Source organism: Psammomys obesus, unplaced genomic scaffold, assembly GCF_907164565.1.
Source record: "Psammomys obesus unplaced genomic scaffold, mPsaObe1.curated_primary_1811, whole genome shotgun sequence".
Taxonomy (NCBI): Eukaryota; Metazoa; Chordata; class Mammalia; order Rodentia; family Muridae; genus Psammomys; species Psammomys obesus.
In genome coordinates this window covers 11,162,345-11,180,517 of record NW_026596051.1, presented here as the reverse complement: position 1 = coordinate 11,180,517, position 18,173 = coordinate 11,162,345, and the positions used below count along the sequence as shown (strand labels likewise).

Sequence of the window (18,173 nt, the reverse complement as noted above, 5' to 3'; positions counted from 1 at the left end):
GTGTGTGTGTGTGTGTGTGTGTGTGTGTGTGTGTGTGTGTGTGTGTGCGCGCGCGTGCGCGTGCACACATCTGTCTGTCTGGGTATAGATTCCAGAACCTCACATATATTAAGCACTTCCCACCACCGAGACATACATGCCCTCAGCCTAACTGTGTGAATTTCTTTCTGCACACTGCTTGTGCATGCCAACATAGCAGAGACATTGACTGTGGTCCTCAGAGCCCTCTCATCCTTCAGCCAGTCCCCCTCCTAGGCCCAACATATACCCAGGACCCGTGAAAAAGAAGAGGAGACAGACATGGAGCCCAGTGTGTCCAGCCACCCAGCCATTCTAAGCGGTATGGAGACTGCTACACATTTCAGCACTGGACCTCAGGCAGCTAAGCAGAGCGGTGTGCCTCGGTCAGTATGCTGTGCCTGCTGGGAGCTGGCTGCAGGGTCTCTATCCTCACTCAGGCTGCCTCAAGACTATTTACTGACCTCCCAAGTGACTGCCTCCCTGTGCAGTGCGGTCCCCCGGAACACAGGTCAAGGCCCCTCTCTGCTGCACTAGCCAAAGAGGCACCAACCAGGGCAGAGATGGCAGCTTCTCTCCCAGTGTGAACGACATCTTCCCCACATAATGAGCAGACAGACAAGAAAGTGTTCTGCTTGATTCCACGGAAGGGAATCTGGGCTGGGCTTGAGTGGGCAGCAAAAAGCACGCCCTGTGTCAGCAGGCCTCTGCACTGTTCCCAACAGTCCAGCCAGCACAGACAACCGGCAGTGTGCATGGCTCTGTAGAAAGAAACAATAGCAGCGATAGCCAAAAAGTACCAGGAAGCTGGCTGGCTACACAGCTGATGACGGGGCACAGACCACAGTGCTGGGCACGAGGGGGTGGGGTAGGGTTACGCAGTGTCTGGCCTGAGACATCTCACCACACTACAGCTGCTCTGACTTCCCAGCAAGGGCAGGAACCATGGTCAGCCTTTTCCAAAAGCCCCAGCTGCTTTCAGAATTAAGGCACCCACCTTTTGCTTCCCATATTCACAGTGTATGTGGCAAGCTTTGGAAGCCAAAGGCCAGTTTGGAAGCCGGCTCTCCTACGTTACTAGCTGCCCAACCTGGCGAAGGTGCTCCCTCTGAATGACTTGGTTTCTCTAGCTAAGGAAAGGCAAAGCCACCTTGCCTAGACTAAATAAGGAAATTACAAGAGGCTGAAAACAGCACTTGCAGGGTGCTAAGTGTACAGTACTGCTTATTAGCATAAATAATAAATGAACGTGAGCTACAGACTCAGTTGTGCGCCCATCAGGTTTCAGGCTCCTGAAACCCCACATTCAGTCTGGTGGTCTAGAGGAGGGAGAGAAGTAAAGCTCAGCGGAGCAAGGGATGATTTTATGTTCCACAGGCAGTAGGACTCTCATTTCCACTTCCAAGAGAACACAAGAAATCAGTTCTCGGAATTGCCCAACTTAATTTTCTCCCCTTCTCTCCTGAAACACGAGCAGCAATGGTAGAAAGCACCAGATTGAAATCCACTCATTTGTTGCTCAGTTGAGAAATGGCTGGCTGAGATTAAACATACGATCACCTGTAGCTTCTTATTCCCGGTGATCTGGCCACTGTCAGGAAGCCGGGCTGGTCTATGGCCATATGGAAACACCAGTGCAGAGGAAGGCAGACAAGCACTGGGGAGGCCAGCACTGATTAGAGAGGCAGATGGAGACACAGGTTAAGACATGATGGTCCGCATTTTGTCTGTGCTGAACAATCTGGGGCTGAGGTACGGTTGGCAGGGGAAAGACAACCAAGGAACATGAACTTACTGTGCTCAGTTGTGAGGCCATGGGACTGCTTCTCCTTCCTGAGACAGCTGCTCTGACTGGCATCACTTCTGGCTCCTCCTGCCGCTCTGTCAGTGCCCCTCTTCCCACTCAAGCCTCTGCCCTGAGCCTACTGGAGGACACCAGAGTGGCCGGCAGGCAGGAGGACCCTGTAAGTGTGGGAGGCTCCAGAACCTCAGCCAGGGGGTGTGGGCAAGTGTGTGAAGGGAGCACGCATGCTTGCACACTGGCAGGGACACTGTGAGCCTGAGGCTGTGAGCCAGCCTGCCAAGGGCCTACAGAACAAGAGCAGTGCTGACTGGGGAGAGCCACAGACCAGGAAGGGCTGCCTGCTGCTCTGAGAGCAGCTTTGTGCCAACCTCAGGAGGTGGGGCTACCGTATCCTCCTATAGAGCCCTCAGAACAGCAGAGGACCGCCCCTCCTCAGGTGCAGAAGCACTGCTCCTCTGGAGAAAATCTTGCTGGAAGCGTCTAGGAGGACCTAGCAGAGCCCGGCACCTACCTGCCTTCGAATAGCTTTCCTCTTTCTCTTCCCCATCCTGCTTCCATACATATTCCAAACAGAACTAGAGGGAGGCCATCAATAAACATCAGTGCAATCAACCAAAACTTTTAAAATTAAAAACAAACCAAGAAACAAGTATAGGAAACCAGGGTCAGAGACCAGGTAGTCAGAGCAGAAGGGCAAGACCTTCCGAAGCTCATCTTAGAGCAGGTACACGCTCTGCTGGTTCCCAGTTGCCTGTAGGCCAGAACACAAAAGGAGATTTGGGCTAAGCACACAGAGCTGGGTGACTGCGGGGACTTGAAAGGCCAAGCAACCGTTGGGGGCTAGGCTTGATCTATCACCTGGCTAAGAGTGAGACAGTATCAGCCAGCTTATCCTTGTCCACTGTCGTCAGAAGTGCCGCGGCAGCTGTTCAAACGACTTTTTATGACAGGGTCAGTCACATCCCATAAGCTGACACTGAAGTGGGTGTGCATTTATTTCATAACCTCCGTTAGTGATGGGAAAATGAAACACTTCACACAGAAAGACAACCACAGGAAGAGACAGCCTCGCTGGGCTCTGGGGATACTGCTCCCCAGAAAGGCAGCTGGATCTGCTTCCAGGGCAGAGGGGAGACAGGGTTGCTGAGCTCAGGTGAGCTACGGAACCCCACCACCCACTGCAGGCAGGAAGCAGAAAGAACGACCAGGCTTGAGGCTAAATAAGGCCATCTATCTGTCCCTCTAAACAGCCACAGTGTCACACTGGCACCAACAGGGCACTGACTTCTCACAGTATTTGTGTTGACCTCTGTGAAATGGGTTCAGGCCTATGAGCCACACTGGAAGCAAAGGCTGGGACATGGGAATGACGGCCCAGGGAGCTGACAGCCTAAAGCACTGGTTGTCAACTGCCCTGTGGAAACAGAGCCCCAGCACTGTCAACAACTCAGCCACAGGGAAATCATTCCCATCTTTGGTCCTTGCCTCGGTTTCTCCATTGAAGAAACACTGACAGCATGCGAGATTCGTATCAGCAAAACAAATCTCTGGACAAAATAGTGTCAACACATCAGTTATCGACCGTAAGCACAGGCAATTTTACTCAATGCTTTACTGAGATTTTGCCTTTTGATGAGTTGACGTCAGCAGAGTCACCTGCTCCCTAGCCCCTCGACACCACCACTGCCCCACGCATGTAGGAGGAAGGGTAACTTTAAACATGGTGATGCGTGTGTCCTCTGTACTCAGGGGCTGAGATCTGGAACTTCCTCAAGAGTCTGAGACCCACAGGAAGTGTTACAGTGATGATCCTGAAGCTCATCAACAGCCCCCACCCTTCTTTTCTACTTTTACAGGGGACCACTGCCCAGCACACATTTGTTTAAAGATAATGATAAAATGATGAACTGAGATGACACTGGCGGCAGCCTCTGAGACGGGGATTGCAGAAGCCAACCACAGACACAGTCTCCTGCAGGGAGAACACGTGGTCGAACTCCTCCCAAGCCCCACCCTAAGTCAGGAGCTCTCCCTACCAAACCTACCTCCACTCCCCAGAGTGCTGTCCAGGCTCCCAATAGCCAGAACAAGGCCCCTGTCTGGACTCACGACAAAAATGTCTCTCCTGTTGAAGGTCATGTGATATCCAGAAGCAGGTACACTATCTGGGGGGAAAAAGCTTCTAGATGGGGCAGGCCAACTCTGGAGGTGCATCTAATCCCTTTTCCCAGTGCGGAACTACCAACACAGAATTAAGAGGACCCAGGTTCCCTGGTTAACTTTCAGATGAACACCCCAAAGACAGGGGTGGGGAGACACTAACTCTCACTAAACTTTGTGCACGCAACATCTGCACTCACTCCTGGTTTAGTGATAAGCTCCAAAATGGGCTGTGCCAATAGAAAGTATAGAAGTTAAGTCCCGGGAGGGAGGGAGGGATTGGGAGGGAATGAGGGGGCGGGATACAGCTGGGATACAGACTTAATAAAATGTAACTAATAATATAAATAAATAAATAAGTCCCGTCACCAAGATGCCACATTAGAAGTCCATATCCCCAGCACAGTACCAGGCAGTACAGGTAGAAAACAAACAAACAAACAAACAAAAAAAAAAAAAAAAAAAAAAGCAGCATTTTTAAACTTAATGAATTCACAGTGGGCAGCAGTATTACAGGCCTTTACTCCCAGAACTCTGGGGCACAGGGGCACTAGGCAAGCCTGGTCTACAGAGTTAGTTCCACATCAGCCAGGGCTACACAAAAAAGCCCTGTCTCCAAAATAAATAAATAAATGAAAGTAAAAACAACGGGTTCATGAGGGAGGGCACAGGAGAAAGTACTTGTTTATCCCACAAGTGCCCTCTATAATTAAAATAGTAATTCTAAGACGGTGACACCCCAACCTTGAAGATTGTGGCAAGGTCTGATCCTACTGGCTAGGGTTGAAACAGTTCCTGAAACACTCAAATCTGGAAGTCCTAATCCAGGAACTAGGAATCTGACTTCCACAGGAGGAATTTAAACAGGGTCGCCAGGGTGGCATCTTAATTCAAGCTCATTGATGTCCGTTCAAAACGAGGTTCTGACAGACACACAGGATGATTAGGTGAGGCTCTTCACATACACACTGTGTGTAAGCCAAGAGAAGAAGCTGCACCTGTTCATATGTTGAGCTTCATATATGACATTCACATACCAGACAGTGAGGGGAAGAAAAAAAAGAAAAAGAAAAAAAAAAGAAACATTGTTCATTATTTAGGTCACAAACCATAGTACTCCATGACAGCAGCCCGATTAGAGAGAGACACCATCTTTAATGTATATAAAGTATATAAAGACACCGTCTTTAAGGTATAAAGTGATCTGGAAAGTGATCGAACAACCAAGTACTTTCCAGCTCCCCTGTATGATAGGAGGAGGCCTGGAAAACAGTCATAGTCCTTGATCCTTCCCCCAGTCTAACCTCTTCTACAGAGATGTCCTGTGCAGCTGGACCAGACCACTAGCTTAGTGTATGTTGAAGAAATGTTCCTTTATCCCCACAAACAGTCCTCTTTTCCTTCCTGAATGCTACTTGGGGATAACAGCCTCATAGATCATCTGACTGGTGTAGTTCTGAAGGCCTCACAGGAAATGTTACGAATAGGACAGATGTGGGGGAATAGGACTACTGTGAGCTCTTCCTCAAGCCCATCACCTCCAAGCCAGTGACTTGGAGTCTCTCTTTACTATAATAGCGCCCACAGAAGGCTCTGGGTAATGACTGAGATAGCAAATCGACAAAAAAATGCCTTCCGAGAAAGCTGATCCATAGAAAAACTCACATCACAAGCTATTCTCCAGCACTTTCACACACAGATAACTGTAGATGGACACAAATAACTGTAGATAGAAGAAGAAGAGGCACAGCACCAGGCATTTCCCACATCTGGGATGCCCCCCACCCACCCACCGGGTGCAGAGGGAGCTAGTATACAAAAGAGCTCAAGTAGAATACTCCAGAAGGGCAGACAGATGTCAAACGAGGAATCACATGACTCCCTTAGCTGAGGGGCTCACAGACCCACACTGACGTTCTTCGCAGCCCATTCCGTTGGTAGTGAGAATGAAACTCTACCCTAGGCTCCAAGAACCAAATGAATGAATAAGGTCACACCTAAATGGCTTCTCTAGGACTTCAGCTGATCAGGAACCTGTGGGTCACCCCATTAATTCTCCCAAACAAGTACGCCTAACTCCATTCTACAGCCAGACCCTACACCCCTCTAAATCAAATCCTGTTGGCTTAAAAACTCATCAGGGCCTGGGATAGGTAGCATGGAACATTTGTAAACTCCTGGGTTCCGACTGAGACTTTTAGTCCTGGACCACACTACAAACCACATTACCTGTACCGCTCCATGGGGCCTGTCCTCCTTAGGATAGCCACTGAGCCACACCCCACAGTGTCCCTATCTCTACCGATGGCCACTGTGGGGCCATGGCCAGGTCCTACACGGATAACACCAAGAGTTGGAAATACACTACCTCATGTAGTCTTAAATTGCCTTCATTCCCCCTCACTGGACCTGGCCAACTAATGTCCACGGTGATACTTCTCCGAGGAACTGACAGAACTTCCCCGTGAAAATAACTTCACAAAAGCCCCTAGCTGGCTGGAAGCAACCCTTTTTTCAGGTGATTTGGTAAATGCTTTGTGTAGCAAGTGCTGCCCATTCTAGTAAACTTTGTGTGAGGAACCACGCCAATGTGAGGAACCACAGGAGCATCTGGAGGGGCCTGTTCAGACACATTACATTACAATACATGCAGTGTGCTGGGAAAGCCAGAGGCCAACCTCATGCTCAGCACCGCAGAAGCCATCTACCCTGTTACCTGAGAAAGGGACTCTCACAGGCCTGGAGCTTACTACGAAGCTTGACTGGTTAGCCAGAGAACCCTATCAATCTGCTGGTCTCTACCTCCTCAGTGGTAGATTAAAAACATGTGCCACCATGCCTAGATTTTTAACGTGGGTTCTGGGGATCAAACCCAAGTCCTCATGCTTACCTGAAAGCATTTTACCAGCTGAGCCATCTCTCAAGCCCTCCTTCCAGACTCCAAAGGTCAAAAACCCATGTGCTGAACCCTAAATAATGAAAGTTAACAATGGCTGGGAAAACCACAGGGAGAGATTTTGAAGGGAAGTGATCAACAGCAAAGAGCCCTGGGCTCTCTGCACCAGCCTGAGCTCTGTGCTGGTCTGTATCATCCACTTCCTGCCTCGCTTCCAGGAAATACAGGCCAGCACCTAAAGCCCATGGAGGCTAAACAATTCCATTCAAGTGAACTGTATCCCTCACCCGCCCCTCCCTGACACAGATGTCACCACAGCAACTAGTTTGACAACATAAGGAATTTTTAAATGAAAATAATATTCTGAAAGGTAATTCCTCAATGTCATGGAAACTTCTGTGTCACTGTTTTGTTCTATTTTGCTCTTGTATCTGTTTAAATTAGGATTCAAATAAAGCCTTGCAATGTGGATTTAATATGTCTCTTTGATTCCCTTACAAAATATACCCTTCCTCTTGTTTTTCTAAGACCAGGGTTGAGGCTAGAGAAATGGTTCCACAGTCAAAAGCAATGGCTTCTCTTCTAGAAAATCTGGGTTTGAGTCACAGCACCCACAAGGTAGCTCATAAGCATCTGTAACACTAGTTGCAGGGGATCCAGTGCCCTCTTCTGGCCTCTACAAGCACAGTCATGCATGTGGTACACTCATCCACAAGCAAGCAAAATGCGCATGGAAGACAGAAATAATAAATCTTTAAAGACTGGGGTTATTTTCACCCAGCAGAATTTCCCGCCTCCAGATGCAGCTGACCCCTGGCACTGTCTCCCAGATCACTCAGCCCCTCACTTCCTGTCAGCTGCCCATGGATCAGAGCTGGATCTGCTTCCAGTTCCATTTCTGGTAAAAGGTGGTGTGTTCTTCCTCTGAGGGGCAGCACATGGCCCACAACCCACTTCCTCTTTGTGATACTGTGCCAGCCACTTGGCATCAGGACTAAGACCAAGAATCCTTCTAGCAATAGAACTTTCCCTTCATCCTTTCTTTGGAAACTCCAAGTCACAATCCTACAAGAGAGGTAGGGTCCTGGGCTTAGTCCCAAACAGAAGGAAAAAACTTTAAATGATTGGTTAAACTTCTTTATCTATAAACCATTAAAAATGATTTTCCTTGAGTTATTCAAATTTAACTAAAGTGTTTCTGTTACTTAAGTAATAATACTTAAGTAATAATATTACTTATAATAATAATAATTATTATAATAATAATATTATTATATAGATCAAAAGTATGTGCCAATCAAAAGTAACAAAGCTAAAGGCTGTGTCAACCTGGATACAAGACCATCTGGTGCGTCTAAAGCCCTGATCCTGCAACCTTCCACCTGCTCTCCAGGATCAGTTCATTCTAGAAACAGTGTCCACAAAAAGCCCCAAATATCTGAAGCCCTGGGAAAGAGGCAGGTGGGGAGAGGCATGATCACCACACTGGGAAACAAAGCCCTCCATGTGTGCACATTTTGCTTAAACGAAAAACATCCATGGAATTAAACACTCGGCTACACACAAACCTTATTCTTTCTTTATAATTGAGCCGGTGAAAATGACAGTTTCCAGTAAACACAAAACAGCTTTCTTTTTTACAGAAGTCTTGGCTAATCGTGTAGGGGAAGTTTCCAGTGCACTAGGGGACACAGTTATGACACCAGTCACTATCTGCAAGCTCCAGATTTCCAAACCAGAAACTGCTACAGGCACCCGCTTCTCCAAATAGACTCTTCAATCACTGGAGATCACAGACAAGGTGGTCCACCCTAAACATGAAGGGAGCAGGGTTGGAAAAGGCCACCAGAGCCATGTCATCAAGGGAGGAGCTTGAGGTCAGGTCCTGGCTCTGAGACTGCCACTGATACAAATTCAGGGGACAGTACAAGGTATCTTGCTGGACCTTTCTGAAGGTGAAAGGCCTTCAAGATCACTGAAATACTATGCCAACAGATCTCCCACCTGACTGGGGGTTCATGATGTCACCAACCCACACAGGAACAGCTTTCCAATTCAGGGAATAAAAATTAAGAAAGGTGTCCAACAGAACTTAACGGTAAAGCCTAAAGACACGATACCCTTCAGTCATAGGATATAGAACAATAAAGTAGGTTCTGACCAGGATATTCCTTCCTGTTGGCTAGTTGTCACCCTGGAAGGTGCTATGTAGGCTTCTTGGGGGTTGGGAGAGAGGGAGAGTAGTCATGAATAGTCTTACCAAGCTCTGAACCCCATAATAATGAGCTTGGTGAGGCCCGATCTGCTTATAGGTACAACAGTAACAAGAATGTTACTTTTGCTTTCTAATTAGAATTAAGGCCTGACCACAAGCTGAAAGACATTCTTGATACTAAGGAGTAAATCTGTAAATCTGACCAATGGCCCATGGCTGGGAGCTCACAGGCCCCAGAGGAAAACTTAGTATTATTCTATTAAAACAGACATAATTAATCAAACTGCCTCTAAATTCAGATCTCTCTACTCATCAATCAGCACAGCTCACAGACCTTGAGGAGGGGGTCTCTGTGTGGTAGACAGCAGTTAGCACAGAAACTCACAATGGATCAAAATGCAGAGAATGAGTGTTCATGGGGTTCTCAGCCACAGGTGGGGCATTTATGACACTCAAGACTCAGAAACCATTGCAGACGGGGCAGAGAGTGGAGGAGGGGGAAGTGATTTGTAAAAGCCAAGAAGCTGGGGAGGTCTCGAACAAGAAACTGTTCTCTGGACCTATGAGGATCCTTCCCTTCATGAACTACAGCAGCTGTGGTTGCATGCAAAAGAACAAGCCAGCAAACATTCCAACATGGAGTAGAAAGGGGTTCATTTCTAACTGAGCAGCTCCAGACTCTGATGGCTTCTGCGTGAGGGAGAGCCATATTTTTAAGGGTATGGCTCCTGGTAGGTTGCTCATGCTTCATGCTTCAATGGATGAACCCACACATAGGAATGTGTGTGTGTACATACATGCATATATATGAGTAGCACAAATTGCACTTCGTGGGTTATTTAAAAAATAACAACATTGGGGCTGGAGAGATGGCTCGGAGGTTACAGGCACTGGCTGTTCTTTCAAAGGTCCTGAGTTCGTGTCCTGGCAACCAGCCACAACCATCTACAGTGAGATCTGGTGCACTCTTCCAGTGCAGGTAAAATAATACTAAATATATAAATATGCAAATGAAAATAATAACATGAGTTTGAAGGGTTTAGGGAGGTTTGAGTAGGTCTGGGAGGAGTTAGGGGGAGGAGGAAAATGAAAATGATCGAACAAACTATCAAATAAATGATCAATAAAACTATCAAATAATTAGTAAAGATGTTTTCTAAAGGTTTAGCAAGGAAAAACAAAGCAAAGCGAATAAGCATTTGATGACACTCAGTTGTCATGGCTCCTTACTTCAACGATTACACATGACCACTGTCAATGGACCCCACATTAACATGCATGGCCATGGCAAAAAACAAAGAAAGAAAGAAATCCCACTTGGCCAACTTATCTGGCTCAACACAAGGCAGACTAGATTTGGCAGCATTCCCATCACTCAAATCCCCGCTTCCTGTGAGTCCCCCAGAAAGAGGCTGGCCACAGAACCCTAGGGACTCAACATTTAAGAGGAAGCAGCTTTGGAACTGGCCCCCGAGGGAACCAGAGGAGAGGAGGGGTAGGGGGCTAGAGACAAGGGCTGTCACCCTGCCAGCCTCCCTTTCATACTTTATAGTGAGAGTCCCAAGGTCCAGGGAGATCTACCAGCCTCATATCTACAGACACAGTGAGAGGACAGGGTGGTAAGAACCCAGCAATCACCTCAAGTATAACCAGGTTTTAATGCCCAGTGTGGGCATTTAATCATTAGCTAAGGCTCTGTGCTCCCTTTGTGAGTAAGCTGACACCACCAAAGGTCAACATGTTCTGGCCTTGCTTCATAATCCCTCCACCTGCAGAGGTGGGACAATAGCTCAAAGCATGAACCAACCTGGCTTTCAAATACCAGTGACAAAGACAGCCAGCCTACACTTGGGAGGCTGGCATTGTTGGGTGCGTTTGCTGGGGGATTTTCCATTTCCCAGTAGGACCTGTGCTGAGACATGTAGCCCCCAGCTACAGAGGACAGCACAAGTCTGCCAGGAACCTCCTCTCTGGGACTGCCTTTCCCAGAAACCCAGAAGACTAAAACCCTCGCAGTTGGACACAGTCAAAAGATGAATGTTATTTTAGGTGTGGGAGGAAAGGGTGAAATCAAAGAAAGGGAAAGATCAAAGTCTGGCTTGTGGTTGGGTGGGAGGAGCCTCAGGCTTCCCAAAGATCTGTGCCTCCAGGGTCTCCACATCTTGGATGTTTTAGAGGAGAACTGAAACAAAACACTGGTGGGCAAGAGTCGGAGCTCAAGTCAGGCAGCCCAGGGAACCATCCACAAACATCCACAGCTCTAGTTGGCCTACCAGAATCCTGCTCGCTCTATCACTGCTGGCTAGATAAGAAACTCCTGGTAGGATGGCTCTGCAGTCCTTCCCAGAAGATCTACCGAAAAAAGGGATATCATAGTCCTGCCCAATGACCCCAATAGATCATAGCCAAAGGCTGCTTCTCAGTTTCCATGGATGACCTATCAGTGCTCTACCTGGCCTGTGCCTCACACAGAGCCTCTTTGAGTCCTTGTCCACTACATGCTATTCCTAAGAAGTCTATTTCACTGCTCTGCAGTCAGAGTGCCGCCCTCTCCATCATTCCATAGTTGTCTGGGGAGCAATTAAGCAACATGACAATGTCGCCCACAATATTGGCTTCCTGAGGCTACTGGGACAAGAATCCCACACTGCACACCTTAAAACCACAGGCATTCTGCTTTTGGATCACTTGCCCTAGCTGGGATGCCTTGTTGGGTCTTAGTGGAAGAGGATGCGCTCAGTCCTGATGTGACTTGATGTGCCGGGAGGGTTGGCAATGGACACTTCCCTTTTCTGAGGAAAAGAGGAGGGGAAAGGGTAGAGGGTGGGAAGGTGGAACAGGAGGAGAGAAGGGAGGCTGCGATGGAGATGTAAAGCGACTAAATAAATTAATAAAGAAAAAACAGAAGCATTTTTTCCCCACACATGGGGCTAGAAATGAGAGACCAAGGAGTCAGCAGGGCCATCCCCTCTAAGATCTCGACTGGTCCTGCCTCTTGCACCTTAACATGGTAACTGCAGCCCTGCAATCCTGGGTCTTGTAGACACATTGCTTCTATCTCTGCCTCCTCATCACACGGCTTTTCCCCTGCACATCTCCACGTGTGAATGCAGGCCCATCCTCACCCTGCATGTCCACATTCCCTGTCTTACAGGTCTGTGGTAGGTGTGACTATTAAGCAAAGATCATTTTGAGTTGTCCCTATCCGGTCTAACTTCTCGAAAAGAGCCATGATATCGAGGGTGAGGGTGAGAAATACTCCTCCTTCTGACTATCAAACTATTGAGACAATGGGATTAGATGACAGAATTAGGATTTCCCTAGGAATCTTATGCTAGAAGAAAGTCTGAAGCCTGTTGTCAGGCAGAGCGGAAGATGGTCTCATAAAGACATTTCACACTGTTCTGACTACTGATCGGACTGTCTTGTAGAAGAAATTGGAGCCCAGACAATGATGGGTCAGTGATGGACAGGACCACACTGTGGCCAAGACTGCCTAGCTATGCAAACCTCTTGCACTCTGGTTAACCTAAGCCTTCTGCCAGTCCAAGAAGATAGACTTGGTAGTCACTGACCTCTTGATCTGTTCCTCTCCCCAGTATGACTATATTGGGAAATAGATCTCTCAGCTTTTCACTATCACTTATTTCTTTAACTGGCTTATTGAGGACCAGTGACTGAAACTAAGTTGCTAGGGTTACCAGGGACCAGGCTCTGACTCAAACAACTCCAGTAACACCAGTATAGTATCTTCTGGAGTCCAGAAAAGGGCTATCAGCTATTTGTTCTTTCCATCATACACATTTCCTTACTTGAAAAGTGGGGTGTGAATTGTGAGGGGCAAGTGTATTGTCAACCCTCATCTTCAAGTCAGTCACAGGCACAGGGAGGTAAAAACACCTCAAAGAAAAACGAAGAAGATGAGCATCTGAGGAGTGAGGCTTTAAACCCTCAGCCATTCACACTGTAATAATGATAACACCCAGCCTTCCCTGAAACCCATAGGATGGTGTGGAGGCTACGAAAGGAGCCAGGAAATAGGTGGTAAATGTGTCTCCACCAGCCAGGCTGCTCTGTGCTGCCCTCAAGGCGCTGCCTGCTACCAGAGTGTGAACAATTCTGGGGACAGAGGGTCCTGCCTAAGTCCTAGTTCTGCGCCTCCTTGAACCCACACTGAAACACAGCCACCTGTGATCTATATAGCACTTGCTGGGGGGAGATAGAATGAGCGGTATGATGCCCACACCTCTAGGAAGGCGGGGAGGGCTGGAAGACCAGACAGGACCAGCTGGTAAGAAACAGGCCTGAGGCTCTTCTCATAGCAAAAACCAGTGCTCACCAGGGTACAGCTGAGCTCAGACCTTTCCGCTTTCTGGTCATGTGACCACACGTAAGTCACACTTCCCTGCTTCCCTGGCATACACATATGCCCCACACACACTATTCATGCACACATACCACAGTAGAGACACATGCAGATTCGTACCCTGAATCACGACAATCCAGAACATCAATTTCCTCTTAAAAACCTGCTTCGGAAACTTCCATCCCCAACTTCTCTATACCCTGACTCCTGATGTCATGTTTCAGACACGACCTGTTTGCCCTGCATCAATTAAACAAAACAAAGTAAAGCCTTTACGAGTCTAAAACTATGCTATGCAACCTCTCTTCCTCCCAAACACAGCCTCCAAGTTTCAGCGAAAAGCTGTCAGGCTACTGCCTACAGCATGGTTAAGTCTCTGTATGAAGATCTGTTCCTGCAAACAGGCAGCCAGCAACAAGACTTACATCCCACCTGTCTGACGGCGCTGCCCCGTTCCTGGCTTCTAGTCCTCAGTCTCCAAAGAGGATCCACTGGACGTGAAACATTGCGTGACCTCCATACCCTTTCCCTTAGGAAGTAGAGGATTTCCCTGAAGCTCATCAGACTGGTTCTCCCCGTCAGACAGCAGAACAATAAGATAACAACACAAAGCAAACAGCAAAACCACCAAACTAAAAGACTTCATTGTCCTCTCCAACTCAAGGAACAGCAAATCAGGCTCTGCCCATTCAGCCTGTGCATTCTGTATGACATGAGCAGCCCTGAGAATTTTTTCTGTGTTCATATGCTTGGGTTTTTGTTGCTGCTGTTGTTGTTTTGACAGGGTCTTACTATGTGTCACTCATGAACGAGCCTGGAACTCTCTGTATAGACCAGACTGGCCTCAAAATCTTCCTGCCTCTGCTTCCCAAGCGCTAGAAAACTAAAGATGTATATCACCATGCCCAGCTAGCACTGAGACTATAACAAGTCACTGCGCTCAGCCTTTACAGGGACCCCACAGGAAAGTGGTGGCACACCATTTTACAGGAAAGTGAGGCCTTTACACCAAGAAACTCAGATCAACATCATAGGATACTCTGTGTCACCGCCTGAACAGGACCAGATTTACCCAGCTTTAGTCTGACAGTTGAAAGTATGATTACATTCTGTGTATACACGTGGGCACATACATGTACACATACACGCAAGTCCACAGAACACCTGAGTTGCAGACCCTGCCTCTAAAGAACTTGTCACCTCTCTCATCATGGAGGCTCCCACTGCCTAGGACAGACCTAAGCAGAGCATAAAAGCACCAGTGCCCCTCTACAATTCTGAAATCTCATCACCCTATTCACTGGGTAGGTCCTAATGAAGCTACATGAGGCAAACCGTTGACCACCACGTGACAGCCCCGGGTCAGGACATGTCCTGCCACCTGGATCCACATCCTCTGTAATTTTCTACATAACATATGGGTTCTCCTTTTTTCCCTTTTTACAAAGTGCACGCCTCCCGCCGGGCCTTGTGGCACAGGCCTGTGGACCTCACTGCTCCATAGGCTAAGGCAGGAAGATCACAAGTTCAAGGCCTGTCTAGACAACTTAGTAAAACCCTGTCTCACAAATAAAATTGGGCAAAGGGCTATATCTTTACAGCCCTTTTATAGCTCCCTGATAGCACACACACAATTATGGTTTCCTTTCCACACAAGCTTCCAGGAACTCACAGCCTGCACACCTGCCTCATGAGTAATGCCATCACTTAAAAAGAGAAGATCGCCCTTCCAGCTACGATCCTCAGTCACACCAATTAACTTTCATTTTATGTACTGCTCTAACCTTGCATCCCACTTTTGTAAGCCAGAAGGACAAACAGGTTCTGCTATCCGCAAAGACACAAAAGACAAAGCACGCATCACAGGTTAACTCCTGGCAGCCATGCTGAAGGTCCCTCATCCCCATCATGAAGGCACCTTTGTTCTCACAAGTAAATAAACTTAAAGGCAACAGTGTCCCCAGACTCAGTCTCTGATCAAAGGCTGTCACTCAGACCATTCCGTAACACTTATTATGCCCTTCTTACTGTCCAGCACAATGAAAAATACGCCACAGAGTTTCAAACTGTCATTCCCCAAGCCTGTACCACTTCAGGAATTCAAACAGACCTGGCAGCTCACAGGGTTCAATTATGCTAGATGAAGGGAACTCTGAAGGTCCACACCTACCAGAGACAAGGCAGCACAGGAGAAAGGTGGAGAAAAGCCCAGCAACCCAGGAAAGAGCAGGAGAGCAGGTGGTACAGACGGCGGCAGGACAGAGGCACTGGCAAGGCACAAGGGCAGCCTCAGAAGCAACTGCCAGCTACAGCTGCAAAGGGCATACCCAGAAGGCATGCAGGCCACCTGCTCCCCAAACTGTAGGCATGCTGAGCCGCAGAACATGAGTCACCCAGGATCCCCTCATGTCACACACATAGGGAGCCAGGAGTATCCCAGAGGGACACCACTTGTGTCAGCTCAGGGGACACTGAGGCTAGGGATGGTCTGAGAGGGTTCAGGAGACACAGGACAGTGGAACCTCTGTTTGTCAAGTTCATTCGGGAGCAAGGAGCCTTTGGAGAGTGTCTGCAGCCACTGGTTCCAAGATCATCATCCCACAGACATGTTCTGCAAACTCATGAGACACTCACCAGCCCTAAAGAGGAAACACAGCAGCCCCAAATAACCACTAATTTCCTTTCTACTTTTACTAAGTGGGCAGTTTTGCACAAGACAGCTCCTTGTTTTACAAATGTGTTACACCAAACACTAGAAGCAGCATTGTAACCATCCTGGCAGGAGGGAAGATATTCTAAAGAGCCCAGAGGGCCCCTCCCCTTGCCTATCAGACTGTTGAAACAATGGTCCCCAAAGACTTGGAATTTTCCCCCCAGGAAACTCATGCTGGGAGAAGGCTGAAAGCTAAAGCCTGGTGCCAGCCCCGGGGGACAACTGTCTCCCAGGAAGAGTTCACACAGTTCTGGCAACTAGTCAGACCACCTTGTAGGAGAGAAGAGGCCAAAGATGATGGGTGGGACCAACCTTGACCAGGACTGCTCACCTACATAAACCTGTTTAAACTTAAACCTATCAGTATCCATGAATATGTAGGAGCAAAAGGATGGTACCAGACCTCTGTGAGCACCCTGAGTAAGTTTTCTTTCTCTAGTAAGTTTTCTTTCTCTGTTTTTTTATCTTTTTTATTTATTTTTTATCAATTACAGTTTATTCACTTTGTATCCCAGCTGTAGCTCCCTCCCTCATTCTCTCTCAGTCCCATCCTTCCTCCCTCATCTCTTCCCATGCCCCTTCTCCAGTCCACTGATAGGCGAGGTCCCCCCCCATCTGATCCTAGCCTATCAGGTCTCATCAGGACTGGCTGCATAGTCTTCCTCTATGGCCTGGTAAGGCTGCTCCCCCGTCAGGGGGAGGTGATCAAACAGCCAGCCACTGAGTTCATGTCAGAGACAGGCCCTGTTCCCCTAACTAGGGAACCCACTTGGACACTGAGTTGCCATAGGCTACATCTGTGCAGCGGTTCTAGGTTATCTCCATGCATGGTCCTTGTTTGGAGTATCAGTCTCAGAAAAGACCCCTTTGCACAGATTTTTTGGTTCTGTCGCTCTCCTTGTGGAGCTCCTGCCCCCTCCAGGTCTTTCTATCTCCCCTTTCTTTCATAAGATTCCCTGCACTCTGCCCAAAGTTTGGCTATGAGTCTCAGCATCTGCTTTATACCCTGCTGGGTAGAGTCTTTCAGAGGCCCTCTGTGGTAGGTTCCTGTCCTGTTTCCTGTTTTCTCCCTCTTCTGATGCCTATCCTGTTTGCCCTTCTGAATGAGGATTGAGCATCTTACCCAGGGTCCTCCTTCTTGCTTAGCTTCTTTAGGTGTACAGATTTTAGTGTGTTTATCCTATGTTATATGTCTAATATCTCTTTAACTGATATATTGAGGATGGGTAGCCAAGCCTAGCTTGTTAGAGCTACTGAGACCCAGGCCCTGACTCAGCCTCCAAAAACAGACACAGTGAGGATGCCTAGCCTCAGAACATGTACAGCTGCAGGCAAAAAAGCCCTGTGATCTTGGGGACCTCACAGACTTTGCTGAGCCTCAGAGGTGACCTCACAGGCAAAGGATCAAGCATAGAAGAAGTACTCAATGAATGACAACCAGGCAAGGTAACCTGGCCAGTTACATGGTCTAGTGCTCTCACACTGACCATCTGAAAGCACCTTTGAAACAATTCCACATCCAAGGTCAATGTCAAAGGATTCTCAACCCAGGCAGGGCCAGGGATACTGGATGCTTTCTGTATTGAGAAATGACGCTACCCGCACAAACCCTCCTACGCAAGCGTCTGGCAGACTGCACCACACAACTCAGTGCCGGCAGCTTTAACAGCAACGGTGTATTCCTCCCCAGACATACCTTCCCTGCCTTAGGAAGAAAGCCACACATAGGACAAAAACCCATAGGAGCCCTATTTCAGAGCCCACACACTGCCACAGAGGGAGGGCGGCAGCTGAGCAGGACAGGTGCACAGCCATGGACCTGACCAGAGCACCCACATGGGTCCTTGCACCAGCTCCCAGTCACAGACATAATCTTCACAGTTCAGCAGACTCAGCCTCCCCAAGGATTCGCTGAAACAAATCAGAACCATCTCCTGGATGTGGAGCACTGTCTGACAAAGCAGTATGAACAGGTCTGAGTGCTTAGTAAAGAATTGGCGT

At 48.1% G+C, this 18,173-nt stretch overlaps 1 protein-coding gene across 5 annotated transcripts in view; it reads right to left on the bottom strand.

Moving 5' to 3' along the window:
• The window catches only part of Tns3 (tensin 3), a 227,164-nt gene that overhangs the window by 123,052 nt on the left and 85,939 nt on the right, over nucleotides 1-18,173 (bottom strand). The window contains exons 1-2 of one of the 5 annotated variants that reach the window (XM_055623847.1): nucleotides 1,814-1,912; nucleotides 1,579-1,690 (exon numbers count right to left, since the gene is read on the bottom strand). The exons of the other annotated variants lie outside the window; for them this stretch is intronic. The gene's annotated coding sequence lies outside the window, so the exon portion shown is untranslated. Of the gene's footprint in view, nucleotides 1-1,578; nucleotides 1,691-1,813; nucleotides 1,913-18,173 lie in introns of those variants that run through there. 5 annotated transcript variants of the gene reach the window in all.